The 15,753-nt window shown below is 46.7% G+C and overlaps 5 non-coding genes and 1 pseudogene across 5 annotated transcripts; all 6 read right to left on the reverse strand.

Annotated features, from left to right (window-relative positions):
- Positions 1-2,221: 2,221 nt before the first annotated feature.
- On the reverse strand, positions 2,222-4,196 carry LOC123490530 (annotated as a pseudogene).
- A 682-nt stretch (positions 4,197-4,878) lies between these two features.
- LOC121564839 lies at positions 4,879-5,091 on the reverse strand. The gene has a single exon (XR_006000294.2). It is a non-coding gene; the product is annotated as a small nucleolar RNA U3 (small nucleolar RNA).
- A 520-nt stretch (positions 5,092-5,611) lies between these two features.
- Positions 5,612-5,827, reverse strand: LOC121564837. Its single transcript, XR_006000292.1, has one exon. It is a non-coding gene; the product is annotated as a small nucleolar RNA U3 (small nucleolar RNA).
- A 7,272-nt stretch (positions 5,828-13,099) lies between these two features.
- Positions 13,100-13,315, reverse strand: LOC121564835. Its single transcript, XR_006000290.1, has one exon. It is a non-coding gene; the product is annotated as a small nucleolar RNA U3 (small nucleolar RNA).
- A 539-nt stretch (positions 13,316-13,854) lies between these two features.
- On the reverse strand, positions 13,855-14,070 carry LOC121564838. Its single transcript, XR_006000293.1, has one exon. It is a non-coding gene; the product is annotated as a small nucleolar RNA U3 (small nucleolar RNA).
- A 542-nt stretch (positions 14,071-14,612) lies between these two features.
- Positions 14,613-14,828, reverse strand: LOC121564836. The gene has a single exon (XR_006000291.1). It is a non-coding gene; the product is annotated as a small nucleolar RNA U3 (small nucleolar RNA).
- Positions 14,829-15,753: the final 925 nt, after the last annotated feature.

The raw sequence follows: 15,753 nt of genomic DNA on the forward strand, positions 1-15,753 counted from the left end.
AGTATTTGATCCCCTGCTGATTTTGTAAGCTTGCTCCCTCTGACAAAGACATGATCAGTCTATGAATTTTAATGGTAGGTTTATTTGAACAGTGAGATACAGAATAACAACAAAAAATCCAGAAAAACGCATGTCAAAAATGTTATAAATTGATTTGCATTTTTTTAATGAGGGGAAATAAGTATTTTACCCTCTACAAAACCTGACTTAGTACTCTGGTGGGAAAACCCTTGTTGGCAATCACAGAGGTAGAGTTTGTAGTTGGCCACCAGGTTTGCACACATCTCAGGAGGGATTTTGTCCACACCTTTGCAGATCTTTCAAGTCATTAAGGTTTTGAGGATGATGTTTGGCAACCTCGAACCTTCAGCTCCCTCCACAGATTTTCTATGGGATTAAGGTTGGATATGGCTAGTACTCAGGACCATTATGTGCTTTTTTGAGACTTGTGCCTTGGCGAGTGTTTTGGGTATTGTATGCTGGAATACCCATCACGATCCATTTTCAATGCCCTGGCTGAGGGAAGGAGGTTTATCAAGATTTGACGGTACATGGCCCCGCCCATCATCCCTTTGATGCGGTGAAGTTGTCCGCCCCTTGAAGCAGAAAAAAACCCCAAAATAATGTTTCCACCTCCATGTTTGACGGTGGGGATGGGTTGGGGTCATAGGAGGCATCCCCCCCTCCAAACACGGAAGAGTTGAGTTGATGCCAGAGAGCTCGATTTTGGTGATCTGACACAACACTTTCACCCAGTTCTCCTCTGAATCATTCAGATGTTCATTGGCAAACCTCAGACGGGCCTGTACAGTGTGCTTTTTGAAGGGGGGATATGCGGGCGCTGCAGGATTTCAGTCTTGCGGCGTAGTTTGTTACCAATTTTTTCTTGGTGATATGGTCAGCTGTTGAGATATTGACAAGATCCTGATCTGGGGCTGATTCTCACCGTTCTCATGATCATTGCAACTCCACGAGGTGAGATTTGATGAGCCCAGGCGAGGGAGATTGACAGTTATTTTGGTTTTTGATGAAAATAAAATTACCTTCACAACGTTAGATTTGACCATTAGGGGTCACAACTGTGAAGAAGTTTGGTTTGGCATGGTGGAGAGTTTGGAATTGATTGATTGATTGAAGGTTTAACAGGAAACACTGAGATGGAGCACTCCCTAAGTGTGCTAATTAGCTCGCTACTGTATAAAAGAACCTGGGAGCCAGAAATTTCTGATTGAGAGAGGGTAAATATTATTTCTCTCATTAAAAATGCAAACCAATTTATAACATTTTTGAATGATTTTTCTGGATTTCTTTGTTGTTATTCTGTCTCTCACTGTCTCAAATAAACTCTACCATTAAAATGATAGACTGATCATTTTTTGTCAGTGGGAAACGTAAAATCACAGGGGATCAAATACTTTTTTCCTCACTGTAGCTAACTAACACATAAAACAAGTAGAAATTGAAATCACAGCAGTACTTAATACAGGAGCTCTAGTCCGCAGGGGCTGACAGGCTCAGTGCTGGCAATGTGGATTGTGGTAGGGTGGCGGTGAGGTGTTTTTTTAAAAAATAAAAAATAATAATAAATAAAATATAGATGAATGATTTAACTAGAAGAACAGGTGTCTGTGGGAATTGTGTCTGATTAAACATTGCTACATTAAACACCTCTTGAGTAACGCATGCCAAAGTTCTTAACTAATATACATAATTAGGTATTATGTCGGTATTAGCCAGATATTATGGATAAACAAACTCATGAACCTGTGGTAGTGACCGGGAGTAGAGAGGAGGGAGAGGCGTAGGCAGGGGCTGCTGCCCAGGGAGGGTGTGAACGTGAGCACCTACACCACGGGGGGGGGGTGGGGCCAGCGAGGCGCGGCCCGTAGTGGAAGCCCTGTGTGGGGTAGGGAGGAATCCCCGACGGGTTGAACACGTTATGCACCACAGAGAGAGAGAGAGAGAGAGGAGGGAGGAAAGATGGGAGAAACAGAAAGTGATGAGAATGGGCCCTTGTGAAGAAAATGATCAGTTAAATAACACTAGACTGAGCTAGTTTTGACTCCTTGTATCCTTCACTGTAAAGCTATGGAGGATATGGGGTTCAGTGGGACTTTTTACACCTTTTGATCGTCCTTTCATAGTGTATTACATGCAACCCAAAGAATTTGCTAAGGGCAACAAAGGATTACATGATGGCATGGTGTGTGTGTGCTACTGACTAAGGGGAAGCCAGTGGGGCCAGACGTAGGACAGGTGGATTTCCAGAACCATCCAGGAGACTCTGGATGACTTTGCCCAGATCTGAGTGCATTCCAAACTGAGAACAAATTAACATAGGCCTGTTAGCATGACAAACACATGAATAAGATTTTGCATCCATGTAACAAATAAGACAATGAACTAGTAAAAAACAAGTATGACTACCTAAGAAAAACATAAGATGGTTACATGATACCACAGATTTTGTTCATGTCCCTCGGACAGCTGGAGTAGACCTAAATATCATCATATCTAGTTGAGATGGACTTACATTAGTAATGAGGGGGCTGGTAACCATGGTGCCATTGTTGCTGTCTACCAGGTGATGTCTATGGAGGGTACACGCTGACCGCTGGCTTCTCCTGGGGAAACTGAGGTGGAAGCAAGCTGCAGAGAAAGAGAAGGGGGGAGAGAGAGAGGGGGAGAGAGAGAGGGGGGGGGAGAGAGGGGGGGAGAGAGGGGGGGAGAGAGAGATGGGGAGATGGGGGGGGAGGGGGGGGAGAAAGACAGAGAGCAAGAGGTAACTGAAAGTGATAGTAGCCATTGAGTTCAGAGGGTTTGAGCCCTATTGATCATGCAAGAAATAATCAACAAGTCAGACATAGCCAGGTAAATGGAAGATTAACCTAGCTGTACTGTAAACCAATGGCAGGATGAGCTATTGGGGTTTACACACATTTTGACACTGATAGGACAACATGCTCATATGTTGATGCTAAAACGTAAACGTGCATTCATATGTTAATGCTAACTCTGTAAACGTGTAGCTCACTCACATGTTGACGCTGATAGTTGAGTTGTTGACTGTGAAAGGGATTCTGTACTCCACATCTTTCTGGATCTCTGCTAAACTGTAGGAGAAGAAAACCGAAACATATAACGTTTGATACAAACCAGTTTGACACTATACCTTGAGAGGCGCCAAAATGTCAATCCAAAATTGATTTAGCTAGCTAGAATATTGAAAAAGACAGTGTCATACGTGTATACATTATACATTTGTTCATATTAGCTACATAACGTTACAATTTTGTCGCCTATAAACTCAGGCTGAATATCTAGAAGAGCGGTAGGTAGCTTAGTGGTTAAGAGCGTTGTACCAGTAACCGAAAGGTCGCTGGTTCTAATCCCCAAGCCGACTAGGTGAAAAATCTGTCGATGTGCCCTTGAGCAAGGCACTTAACCCTAATTGCTCCTGTAAGTCGCTCTGGATAAGAGCGTCTGCTAAATGACCAATTTATTTTTATTATTTATAAGAGAGCAGAGAGGCACCTCTCTCTACTTGTAAACAACACATAATACTTTAATCTGATCTAGTCCCATCACTGTCAGTGTTGCAATAGGGGGCACTAACGTTAGCTAGCTAGCTAGCTAGCTAGTCATCGCACGATACACACTAGTTACACCTCGTGACAACGCTTTAAATAGTAGCAAATACTTTAGCTAGCTATCAAGGCTGACTAGCCACCGAGTTAGCCATAACTAGCTAGTTAGCATTGCTAGGAAGTGATGTTGATTTACCTGGAGTGGGCAGCTTTGAGTGACTCGATCTGCCTTTGTCTTTGTTGCTGTAAGCTATTGAGAGGTGGGAGAGGTCCAGAACCCTTGGATAAGGGGAAAAGCCAGTTCATCCTCTTCTGGCTGGGCACGAGCTTGAACTTAATGACTAGCTAGCTAGCTAATTAATTAATAAGTTACTTTCCAGCCTCAACAGACAGGGGAATGAGAAAAAACCGTCGAGATTTAGCCAATGTTCGCTAGCCTCAGTACCTTCTAGCTACTTGCACAGCGATGGCTTTCGGTATGGCATATCTTAAATGGTCGGATAAAATAACTATTCAGTTTCTCCGCTTGAAGCGTTTATCCAAAAGTAGCACTGTCATTCTTGTTAAGCTTTGTAGCTACCGAGCACACAAACGGGATAATAGGAAGACAACAACTCCTCGTTGTATACGAGCATGATGAAGTTGTTTGCGTACTACCTCACTGTCACAAAGAAACCAGGAAGGTAAATGTACAAATATTTTTTGGAAAAAAGAACTATACTGAGAAATATATTTGAAAAGGCGAAATTTTTCTGGCAAACTTAACATAATTGTAATATGTTTTTTGTTTTTTGTACATTCTACGCATCAGGAGTTGAGAGGTCAATGCGCATACTTCAATGACGTCACCGTTTTTTGACAGTTTGTACCACATAATACCTGTTTCTACTGTCACTACCAAGAACATCGATTGGGCAATAGGTGAAAACCTACTCCAGAACATTTAAGAACTGCACCTCTAATTAAGTTGACATAATAATAATAATATGCCATTTAGCAGACGCTTTTATCCAAAGCGACTTACAGTCACGCGTGCATACATTTTTTTGTGTATGGGTGGTCCCGGGGATCGAACCCACTACCTTGGCGTTACAAGCGCCGTGCTCTACCAGCTGAGCTACATTCATGACGTACATTGAATGTTTTCACTCTTATATAATGCTAAAGTAAATAGCATTATAACAGCCGACACGGAAGCATTATTATCCAACCTATTATTGACATTATATATAACCCACACATACCAGTTTTGATCAGTAATCTCATTTTTTTATAGCACAAAATATGTCTAACCACTCTGATCATATTCCCTCCCTCAATGCTCCACAAGGAAACAAAGAACGGTCATCAATGGCAGAGAGCAGATGAACTGAATCATTATCAAAGTCGCTTGCGCTCAGAAGGGAATATCGCATCTCATCATCGTGGGTAGCGAGACCAAACACTTTAGAAACACATTTCTCAAGTCAAGAACTATAGAAATGATCCCTGAAAGTATAGTCTTAATTTCTAAATGGGCGAGCAAGGGTAGCCCATGTTGGCGCTGTCATTCTCACTAACGGTTTCCCTCAGTACAAAGCGCACACTATAGGACCACGTGGCCAAAAACATGCTTATTAGGCTACTTTTCATCAATCAATAGGTAACATATGGAATCAGTTATTGTCATATGTTTTATGCCCAAGAAAGCTTCACAAAATACATTTTCAAGTTGCTCCACAATATAACTTCACAAATAAGGGAGGTGCCAGAAGTTACTCATGCAGTTTTTAGGGGACTGGCATTGGCTGAAAAAGTCAGTGTCCCACAATAGACAAAATACAATTTAGATTTCAAATGTAATTGAAAAATGTGAGTTCTGACTGGATTGAAATGATGACATATTTCCTATTCAACGACACTGCAAGGCTGACAATGGGAATATTTTACAGCATTGAAGCCAACTACGTTACGTTGATGAACTAGTCATCACATACTAGTGTACATGAACAAAGTAATCTTATATTGAACAATGTTAAGAACTAACCACTCTGATCATATTCCCTCCCTCAATGCTCCACAAGGAAACAAAGAACGGTCATCAATGGCAGAGAGCGGATGAACTGAATCATTACTCAAAGCCCGCTTCGCGCTCAGAAGGGAATATCGCATCTCATCATCGTGGGTAGCGAGACCAAACACTTTAGAAACACATTTCTCAAGTCAAGAACTATAGAAATGATCCCTGAAAGTATAGTCTTAATTTCTAAATAGGCGAGCAAGGGTAGCCAATGTTGGCGCTGTCATTCTCACTAACGGTTTCCCTCAGTACAAAGCGCACACTATAGGACCACGTGGCCAAAAACATGCTTATTGGGCTACTTTTCATCAATCAATTGGTAACATATGGAATCAGTTATTGTCGTATGTTTTATTGGATCACACAACAAGCACTTGCTATGCCCAAGAAAGCTTCACAAAATATATTTTCAAGTTGCTCCACAATATAACTTCACAAATGAGGGAGGTGCCAGAAGGTACTCATGCAGTTTTTAGGGGACTGGCATTGGCTGAAAAAGTCAGTGTCCCACAATAGACAAAATACAATTTAGATTTCAAATGTAATTGAAAAATGTGAGTTCTGACTGGATTGAAATGATGACATATTTCCTATTCAACGGGAATATTTAACAGCATTGAAGCCAACTACGTTACGTTGATGAACGATTAGTTACCGGAGTGTAACTCCAGTTCTATGAGTGGAGCGGAGCCCCATAGGGGAGCTCTGCTCCTAGTGGTTTACCCTCTGCCCTAAGGCAGCAGCAGCCTGAGACAAAATTATGCACACACCTACAGCCAATAGGAGTACAGGTGTCCCTATAAGAGGGGATGCCTCCCCTCAATCAGCCTCCCGAGATATTTTTCTTCAGCGAGACTAGAGAGGGTCGGGCAGGGCCTTGTCTATGGGGGCTCCGCTCCACTCATAGAACTGGAGTTACACTCCGGTAACTAATCGTTCTATATCGTGGAGCTCCGCCCCACAGGGGAGCTCTGCTCCTAGTGAGTTTAAGGCGGAGCGTAGCGCCCAAAATGTACTCCCTGCCGAGCCTAACACTTCCCATCGAAACGAGAAAGTCAGGCCTAGCAATGGCTGCAATCGAGTCCCGCAGTACTGCAACTAAAAAGCCCTACGGGCGTCACAATATACCGCGTCATCGGTTAAAGACCCGCCCCACCTAGTCCAATGGCAATGCCAATGACTAGTGGGCAGATCACCGGAATAGAAGCCATACTAATCTGTACTAGCAGATAGATGTGCCTCAATATCCTGTGAAAACACTACCGACCACTAATGGAATGACACCAAGTGTCACTCTACATTGTAAACGCGGTAGACCGCCTCACTCACTCAATGGAATCCCAGAGATTAGTGGGCAGGAACAAAAACATGAGTCATACTAACTGAACAAGCAGATAGATGACCTCACATTCTGTTAATCAACGCATGCCTCTACTGTACTGACCCTGTCAGTCAGGATTCATGCCACAAAATATGTTTTCTTATCCAAAGCGGACCTGATGGAAACCCTGTCCATAGTCCTGCTTTTCCCTCTCTTCCTAGCTCAAGATCTCCCTTCAGCTATGCTGAGTACAGACCGAGCCAAAGAGTTAGAAAACACATCTATCAAAAACACGTCTTCCTAACCAAAGCGGACCTGATGGAAACCTATGTCCACAGTCCTGCTTCTCCTCTCTATCTTGCTCAAGATCTCCCTTCAGCCACGCTGAGTACAGATCGAGCCAGAGAGTTAGAAGACATATCTAAGAGATAGAAACGGATAAATGGAGACGGCGCCGACCAGGATGCTGCTCTACAGATATCCTCTACCCCTGTTCCTCTGAAAAGGGCAGTAGAAGCCGCTACTCCACGAGTGGAGTGAGCCCTGATACCCTGAGGCAATTGCCGCCCCGCTGCCTCATAAGCTGTCTCAATGCCTTCACAAAGCCAGTGAGACAACCGCTGTTTTGAAAGTGGTCTACCTAGTGCAGCCGCACCGTGACACACAAACAACTGAGGCGATGACCTGATCGCGCTGCTGTGCGCCGACGCAACACGCCAAAGCGCGTACCGGCACAGGCGATGGAGCTTTTCCTCACTCCTCTCTATGAGGAGGGAGGAGAAAAAGCCCACAGCTCCACGGTCTGTGACCTATATGAACTCTTAATAACCTTCGGCACAAATGCCGGGTTAGGACGTAACACTGCTCTGCTCAGGTCACCATTGATGGCCAGGCAGTCAGGTCTCGTCGAAAGAGCACACAAATCACTAACCCGCTTAGCTGTAGTCAAAGCGAGCAACAGTGCTGTCTTGATAGACAGCATCTTGAGGGGTATTTGATTCAATGGCTCGAACGGCGACTTACATAGCGCTTCGAGTACCAAAGCCAATCCCACTGAGGAAGCGTGACTCTAGGTGTTGGCCTAAGTCGCCGCGTTCCTAATAGGAAGCGTTCACTAGAGGGTGGCTAAAGACATTGTCTCGCCAAACCCCTCATGACAAGCTGAAATCGCTGCTGCAAACACCCTAATAGTGGCAGGCGATTTCTGCTTATCAAACATGAGCTGTAGAAAAGAGAGAATACTCTCCACCTGACAGCTCATGGGGTCTACACCTTGTGTGACACACCATCGTGAAAACACGTTCCATCTACTGGCATACATCTTAGAAGTGGAACTGGCACATGAACCCTGTATGGTCCTGATCACTGCATCAGATAACCCACGGCGCTCTAGCCTGTCCCTCTCAGCAGCCAGGCCTACAGTGGTTGGCCGATTATGGGCAATTTCCCTATCGTGCCTCCCGCCTGAGACAACGCGGTCCCGTCGATGTGGAATTGGCCAAGGTGGCGCAATCAACATCTGACTCATCTCCGCAAACCACGGAGCCCCCGGGCGATCGGGCGCTATAAGTATCACTGACAGCCCCCTGACCTCACCCTGGCTAGCAGTGGGAGAATGCAGGAAAGCGGAGGGAATGCATACAGAGAGAACTCTCGGCCACGGTTGGTGCGCAAAGGCGTCCCTTCCCAGTGGCGGTTCGTCCCTGTTCCTCAGAGAGAACCACAGAGGACATTGCGCGTTCACACGTGACGCGAATAGGTCCACCTGGGCTCTCCCGAATTGTTCCCAAATCTGGAGAACAATGTCCGGATGCAGACACCACTCGTCGTCTCGAGGACCCCTCTTGACATGAGGTCTGCTCCTACGTTTCAAGTAGCCGGAATGTGTGCTGCTCTCAATGAGCCGAAGGTGCTCGTGAGCCCACAGCCACAATTCCTCTGCCGCCCGATGGAGAGCAGGAGACCTGACTCCTCCCTGGCGATTTAGTGAGCTACTGTGGTCCGGTTGTCTGACCAGACCAGCACAGCGCGACCCCCGAAGGGTAGACGCCGAAGTGGGTCAGAACCAGTCGAACCGTTTCCAACTCCAAGAGGTTGATATGACGACCTGATTGAGGCCACACACCTCCTATCGCTTGAGTCTGACATGTCCCTCCCCATCCTGTCAGGGACGCATCTGTGAATACTGGGATGTGAGAGGACACCTTTCCATCGGGACTCTGTGCGTGAGAACGCGCGGGTTTCTCCAATAGTTCAGATCTGCACTGAGCGAGAGTGGAACCACCACCAACCGATGACGTTGACGCAATGGGTCTAGTCTTAGTTGGGCGAACCATCGCTGCATCCTGCGCATATGCAGGAGTCCCAGCGGAACCACAGAGTGGGCTGACGACATGAGACCCAAAAAGTGACATGATCGACAGCGCCGTCACCGTGTGATTCGGACGACACTTCCTCAGGGCTAGCAACAAGGCTACCCTTCGGGGTCCGAAATTCGAGCCCTCATCCTCACAGTGTCTAGCTGTATCCCCAGGTAGACAATCTGATGAGTGGGCCAGGGCGCGCTCTTTTCCAATTCACAGCAAACCCCAGACTTGTGAGATGCATCACTGTCTGTGTTGTGTGAGTGATCGCCAGCTCTGCTGACGGGGCGAGAACCAGTAGGTCGTCCAGGTAGGCTAGTAGCCGTATTCCCTGACGACGCAACGGTTCCAATGCCGCCTCCACACACTTGGAAAATGTGCGAGGTGCCAGGGCGTACCCAAATGGCATCCTCGTGTATTCGCCACCCCTTGAAAGGCGAACCGCAGAAACTTCCTGTGACGCGGCTGAACCGGCACATGAAAGTACGCGTCCTTTAGGTCTATGCTCGTACAAAAAGTCCCCTCTCTGGACACATTCCAGCAGACGTTTTGTCGTTAGCATTCGGAAGGGCCGTTTGGTTATGCTCTCGTTGAGAATGCGTAAATCCAAAATCGGCCTCACTCCCCCCGTCTTTTTGGGCACTAGGAAATAAGGCGAATATAGCCCTTTGTTCCTTTGCTCCCGGGAACTACTGTCACAGCCTCCTTCGCCAAAAGTTCCGTAATCTCTGTCATCAGAGCGGCCACTTTGTCTGGCGTTTTCATCACCGTCTCCACCACTCCCTGAACGGGGGGTGGGGTCCGGTGGAATTGGAGAGCATAACCCTTCTGCAACGTCTGTTCTAGCCAGCGTGAGAGGGTGCAGCTTCTTCGCCACTGCCAGCAATGCAGAGAAAGTGGCTGGGCACGGCTTCGTGGTGCATCCAGTAGGAAGGACCTGTATTCCTCTATGGCCCTTACCGCCACTGTTCCCCAACATTGAAGTGGTGGAACAGCCCAAGGTGGGCCTCCCGTGAAAGGGAGAGGAACTATCAATGCGTTCTGAGAAAGAAAGAGGAGCAGGGACGTCGGTTAAACCCTTAACCGTCGTATTCCTGCCCTCCTTGAACGCATCGCGGGTCTGAATTGCGCTGACCGAGGCCACAGCCTGCGGCAGGGCACCATCCCCAGCAAGCGATTGCGTCATCTTAGGTGACTGCAATTCGCTATCAGAGCCCTTCACTACAGTACTCCTAGAAGTCTGTAGTATGAGGTCTCTATGAGGTAAAACAAGGCGGCGCCTTGATACCTTCTTAACTTTCACCTTCTGTGTGTGTTCAACTCTGCACCCCTGGTGGGCCGATTCACGCTCAGTGTGGTGAGTACTGGCTCGTTCTGTCAGGGGAGCTGATACTTTGGTTATACCCATAACCCTAGTAATCCTGCCCTCCGTGAACGTAGCATGGGTCTGAATCGCATTAACCGAGACCTTGGTCTGAGATAATGCGCCGTCCCCAGATAGCTGCTGTGTTACAATGCCTGGGGGCGTCGATACTCTGGGCACCTTGGTGACCGCGGTAATCGGGCCCTCCGTGAACGCAGCATGGGTCTGGCTCGTACTAGTGGAGACCTTAGTCTGTGCTAGTGCGCCATCCCAAATAGCGGCTGCGTCCTCATGTCAGAATCTGACCGGGACTGCTGCCTTCTATGTAAAGCACTTCTTATATGTGAAGTGTGATGTGACGACCTGATTGAGGTCTTCTGGATACCTACTCTTAGTGCCTGTTCAGCAACGCACCCTCGGTGGGCTGAGCGGCTCTTAGAGTGGTAAGGAAGAGAGGGTGAGATTTGAACGCTCTCGGACGTATTATGGAAAAGAGGCTATTTTTTGACAAAGTCAGGTGGAGCCAACTCTTTATTAAATACATCAACAAAGGCATTTACATCAACACCCATCCCTTCAACCGAAGGGGTGGGGGAACAGTGGGCACGTTCGACACCATCGATGCGCCCTCCATCCTCTCCCCCCGTCCCCGTCACGTACGCCTCCTCTTGCCTCCTTGGAGGGCCAGGTCGGGCGTCTCGTCACCTCCCTCGCCGGCTGTAGTGGGGCTACCGTAGCTGCTGGGAGGGCCGGGCCTGCTTCCCTTGCTGCTCGTGGCCGCTTGGATGACGCCGCCTCGCCGTAGACCACGGTCTACTTAGAGGGGCAGAGGTAGATGGCCTTTGGGATGGAGGGGGCCGAGTCGTCCTGCCAAGCAGGTGCTGGCCAGCTGCTTCTTCTCCTCCTCTAGCTTAGAAAAACGCTCCGTCGCCTCTTTGACTGCGACCCAAAGAGGCCGTTGTCAGAGAGGGGGGGCGTTCAAGAGAGACGTCCTGTCTGCCTCTTTCATGGATGTCAAGGACAACCAGAGGTGTCGTCCCCACCACCGAAGTGGCCATGGACCTCCCCGCGCAGACTGCGGACGCCTGTGTTAGGTGGAGTATGGCGCCAGAAATTCTGGACGCCTCCTCCACCCTCCTCCGGTGCCAGCTCTGTCTTGCCCGTGGTTAAACGGGACAGAGAGGCCGCCAAGAGGGCAATGTTGTTAGCTGCTGCTACAGCTTGGGCTCCCAACCCAAAGGACTTCTCTAACAGCGACGCTGTGAGTCGGTCCTTCTGGGATAGCAACGTGGCCTTCTTGGAAGAGGGCCAAGGGCTCGAACCCGGTACGAGATACGCGCCATGGCGCTCTCTAACCTGGGGATTCCTGACCCTGAAACCTTCCTTCCACTCTCGTGAATGGGAGATACGCTTTTACAGGCGAACGCGCCGCTAAAGGTGCCTCCCACGAGCCCTCAACGTACCTAGCCAAAGAAGGCATGGCAGGAGCCACTGGCTCTGCCGGCCTTCCTTGGCCTGGAATAAGGACCGCCCTCCATCATATCAACCTCCCGGTGCGGAGGGAAGAGGGGGCAGCCTTATTACCAGCCGTTGAGCAGCTCTTCAATGAGACCCGGAAAATCCGATCTCAGAGAGGCTGCAGCGAAAGAGAGAGTTCTGATCTCTCAGAGCTCGGTATCCCCTTCGCTATAGGGACTACAAGCCCTCTCGCTCTCCAAGGAAAGGGGGCTTGAAAGTATGAGGGACGGGGTCCGACTGTTCCATTGGAATGCCAGACCCTCCTCAAAGTCCCTATCTTCCCCGAGTCTGCGCCGTCGGACGACGCCTCTGAAGCAGAGGCTAGTATCGACAGCACATCCTCAAGGGGGATGTCCTCCTGAAACGCCCAATGCTGCTTCCTCTCCTTTAAAGAAAGGAGGGCGCAATTAGGGGACTGCAGACGCCTTCCTTGGCATGCTGGGATCCCAAACACACGAAACATAGGTGAGTGGTGGTCACCTGCCGCCATGGAAGTGCATCTGCACTGAGCTCTGAAAAGAGCTTTTGGGGGTGGAAAATCTCCCGGTGTGCTCATTTAGACGACGTTGATGACTGGAATATCAACGGCGTTTTTCGTCCTGAGTCTTGTGCTTCGTCTCTTCTTGGCTCTTCAGTCTAGTCATCCAGTCGCTGAAGAAAAAGGGAGGCTGATTGAGGGGAGGCATCCCCTCTTATAGGGACACCTGTACTCCTATTGGCTGTAGGTGTGTGCATAATTTTGTCTCAGGCTGCTGCTGCCTTAGGGCAGAGGGTAAACCACTAGGAGCAGAGCTCCCCTATGGGGCGGAGCTCCACGATATAGAACTAGTCATCACATATTAGCTTACATAAACAAAGTTAAGTAATATTGAACAATGTTAAGAACTAACCACTCTGATCATATTCCCTCCCTCAATGCTCCACAAGGAAGCAAAGAACGGTCATCAATGGCAAAGAGTGGATGAACTGAATCATTACTCAAAGCCCGCTTCGCGCTCAGAAGGGAATATCGCATCTCATCATCGTGGGTAGCGAGACCAAACACTTTAGAAACACATTTCTCAAGTCAAGAACTATAGAAATGATCCCTGAAAGTATAGTCTTAATTGAATAGAGGGCGAGCGAAGGTAGCCTATGTCGGAGCTGTCATTCTCACTAACGGTTTCCCACGGTATAAAGAGCACACTATAGGACCACGTGGCCTAAATCATGCTTATTGGGCTACTTTTCATCAATAGGTAACATATGGAATCAATTATTGTATGTTTTATTGGATCACACAACAAGCACTTGCTATGCCCAAGAAAGCTTCACAAAATACATTTTCAAGTTGCTCCACAATATAACTTCACAAATGAGGGAGGTGCCAGAAGGTACTCATGCAGTTTTTAGGGGACTGGCATTGGCTGAAAAAGTCAGTGTCCCACAATAGACAAAATACAATTTAGATTTCAAATGTAATTGAAAAATGTGAGTTCTGACAGGATTGAAATGATGACATATTTCCTATTCAACGTCATTGGAAGGCTGACAATGGGAATATTTAACAGCATTGAAGCCAACTACGTTACGTTGATGAACTAATCATCACATACTAGCTTACATAAACAAAGTTAAGTAATATTGAACAATGTTAAGAACTAACCACTCTGATCATATTCCCTCCCTCAATGCGCCACAAGGAAGCAAAGAACGGTCATCAATGGCAGAGAGCGGATGAACTGAATCATTACTCAAAGCCCGCTTCGCGCTCAGAAGGGAATATCGCATCTCATCATCGTGGGTAGCGAGACCAAACACTTTAGAAACACATTTCTCAAGTCAAGAACTATAGAAATGATCCCTGAAAGTATAGTCTTAACTGAATAGAGGGCGAGCGAAGGTAGCCTATGTCGGAGCTGTCATTCTCACTAACGGTTTCCCACCGTATAAAGAGCACACTATAGGACCACGTGGCCTAAATCATGCTTATTGGGCTACTTTTCATCAATAGGTAACATATGGAATCAGTAATTATTTTATGTTTTATTGGATCACACAACAAGCACTTGCTATGCCCAAGAAAGCTTCACAAAATACATTTTCAAGTTGCTCCACAATATAACTTCACAAATGAGGGAGGTGCCAGAAGGTACTCATGCAGTTTTTAGGGGACTGGCATTGGCTGAAAAAGTCAGTGTCCCACAATAGACAAAATACAATTTAGATTTCAAATGTAATTGAAAAATGTGAGTTCTGACAGGTTTGAAATGTTGACATATTTCCTATTCAACGTCATTGCAAGGCTGACAATGGGAATATTTAACAGCATTGAAGCCAACTACGTTACGTTGATGAGCTAGTCATCACATATTAGCTTACATAAACAAAGTTAAGTAATATTGAACAATGTTAAGAGCTAACCACTCTGATCATATTCCCTCCCTCAATGCTCCACAAGGAAGCAAAGAACGGTCATCAATGGCAGAGAGCGGATGAACTGAATCATTACTCAAAGCCCGCTTCGCGCTCAGAAGGGAATATCGCATCTCATCATCGTGGGTAGCGAGACCAAACACTTTAGAAACACATTTCTCAAGTCAAGAACTATAGAAATGATCCCTGAAAGTATAGTCTTAAAAAACCTATAGGCGAGCAAAGGTAGCCTATTTCGGGACAAGCTTTTCCACTAACGGTTTAAACAAAATGTGCATTGTCTGCGAGATCTTCAGAGGTAAATATACACCTATTAATGGAAACAAAGTATTTTTAATAAAATGTACGCCAATTACTATAATTACATATAAAAAATGATTAATATTCTGCGAATTTCAGTACCCACAATACCTTGCTGGTGACAACCACTGTTAACAGTGGTGGCAGAGCTGAGCTGGAGGACAACTTTATACAAAGATGTACTTGTGTTTTGTACATTTAAAACAAGACCCTATTGAAAAATGTGTTTACATCTATGTGTCTGGATATGTGTATTCTTTCGCTTTTTTATAGTGAAATATGCACGAGAAGTTTCGAAAACATGATATTTACATGGTGGAATCGATTTATGAGCGTACTGGTGCGTCGGGGAGAAGTGTCCTGATGGAATCATAAGAACGCATTTATTGTTCCGCTTTTCAAATAAATGGCGCGCTACGCCACAAATTGACCTGCTTGCGAAATAACGGCACAATAACAGTAATATAAAGATGTGATAAAATAAGTAAAAACGCATTCATTAAAGCATTATTAAACGTAGCTAGCTATACAAGCTGGTGTCACGGCCGTAATTATAGAAATACGTTTTAAAGTGTAAACCTGGCAAAACTTTTCTGAATGTCTGACAGTGAGAGGAATCTGCGTTAGCTAGCGTAGCACAGCTCGCTAGCCAACAAACAGCTACATCTAATTTTTCGCTGAACTTACCAGCAGCCACAGGAGGCTGCTAAGGGGAGGACGGCTCATAATAATGTCTAGAACAGCGAATGGAACGGAATCAAACATATGGGAACCGTGTTTGATTCCATTCATTCCGCTCCAGCCATTACCACAAGCCCGTCCTCCCC

This window comes from Coregonus clupeaformis, unplaced genomic scaffold (assembly GCF_020615455.1).
Source record: "Coregonus clupeaformis isolate EN_2021a unplaced genomic scaffold, ASM2061545v1 scaf4101, whole genome shotgun sequence".
Taxonomy (NCBI): domain Eukaryota; kingdom Metazoa; phylum Chordata; class Actinopteri; order Salmoniformes; family Salmonidae; genus Coregonus; species Coregonus clupeaformis.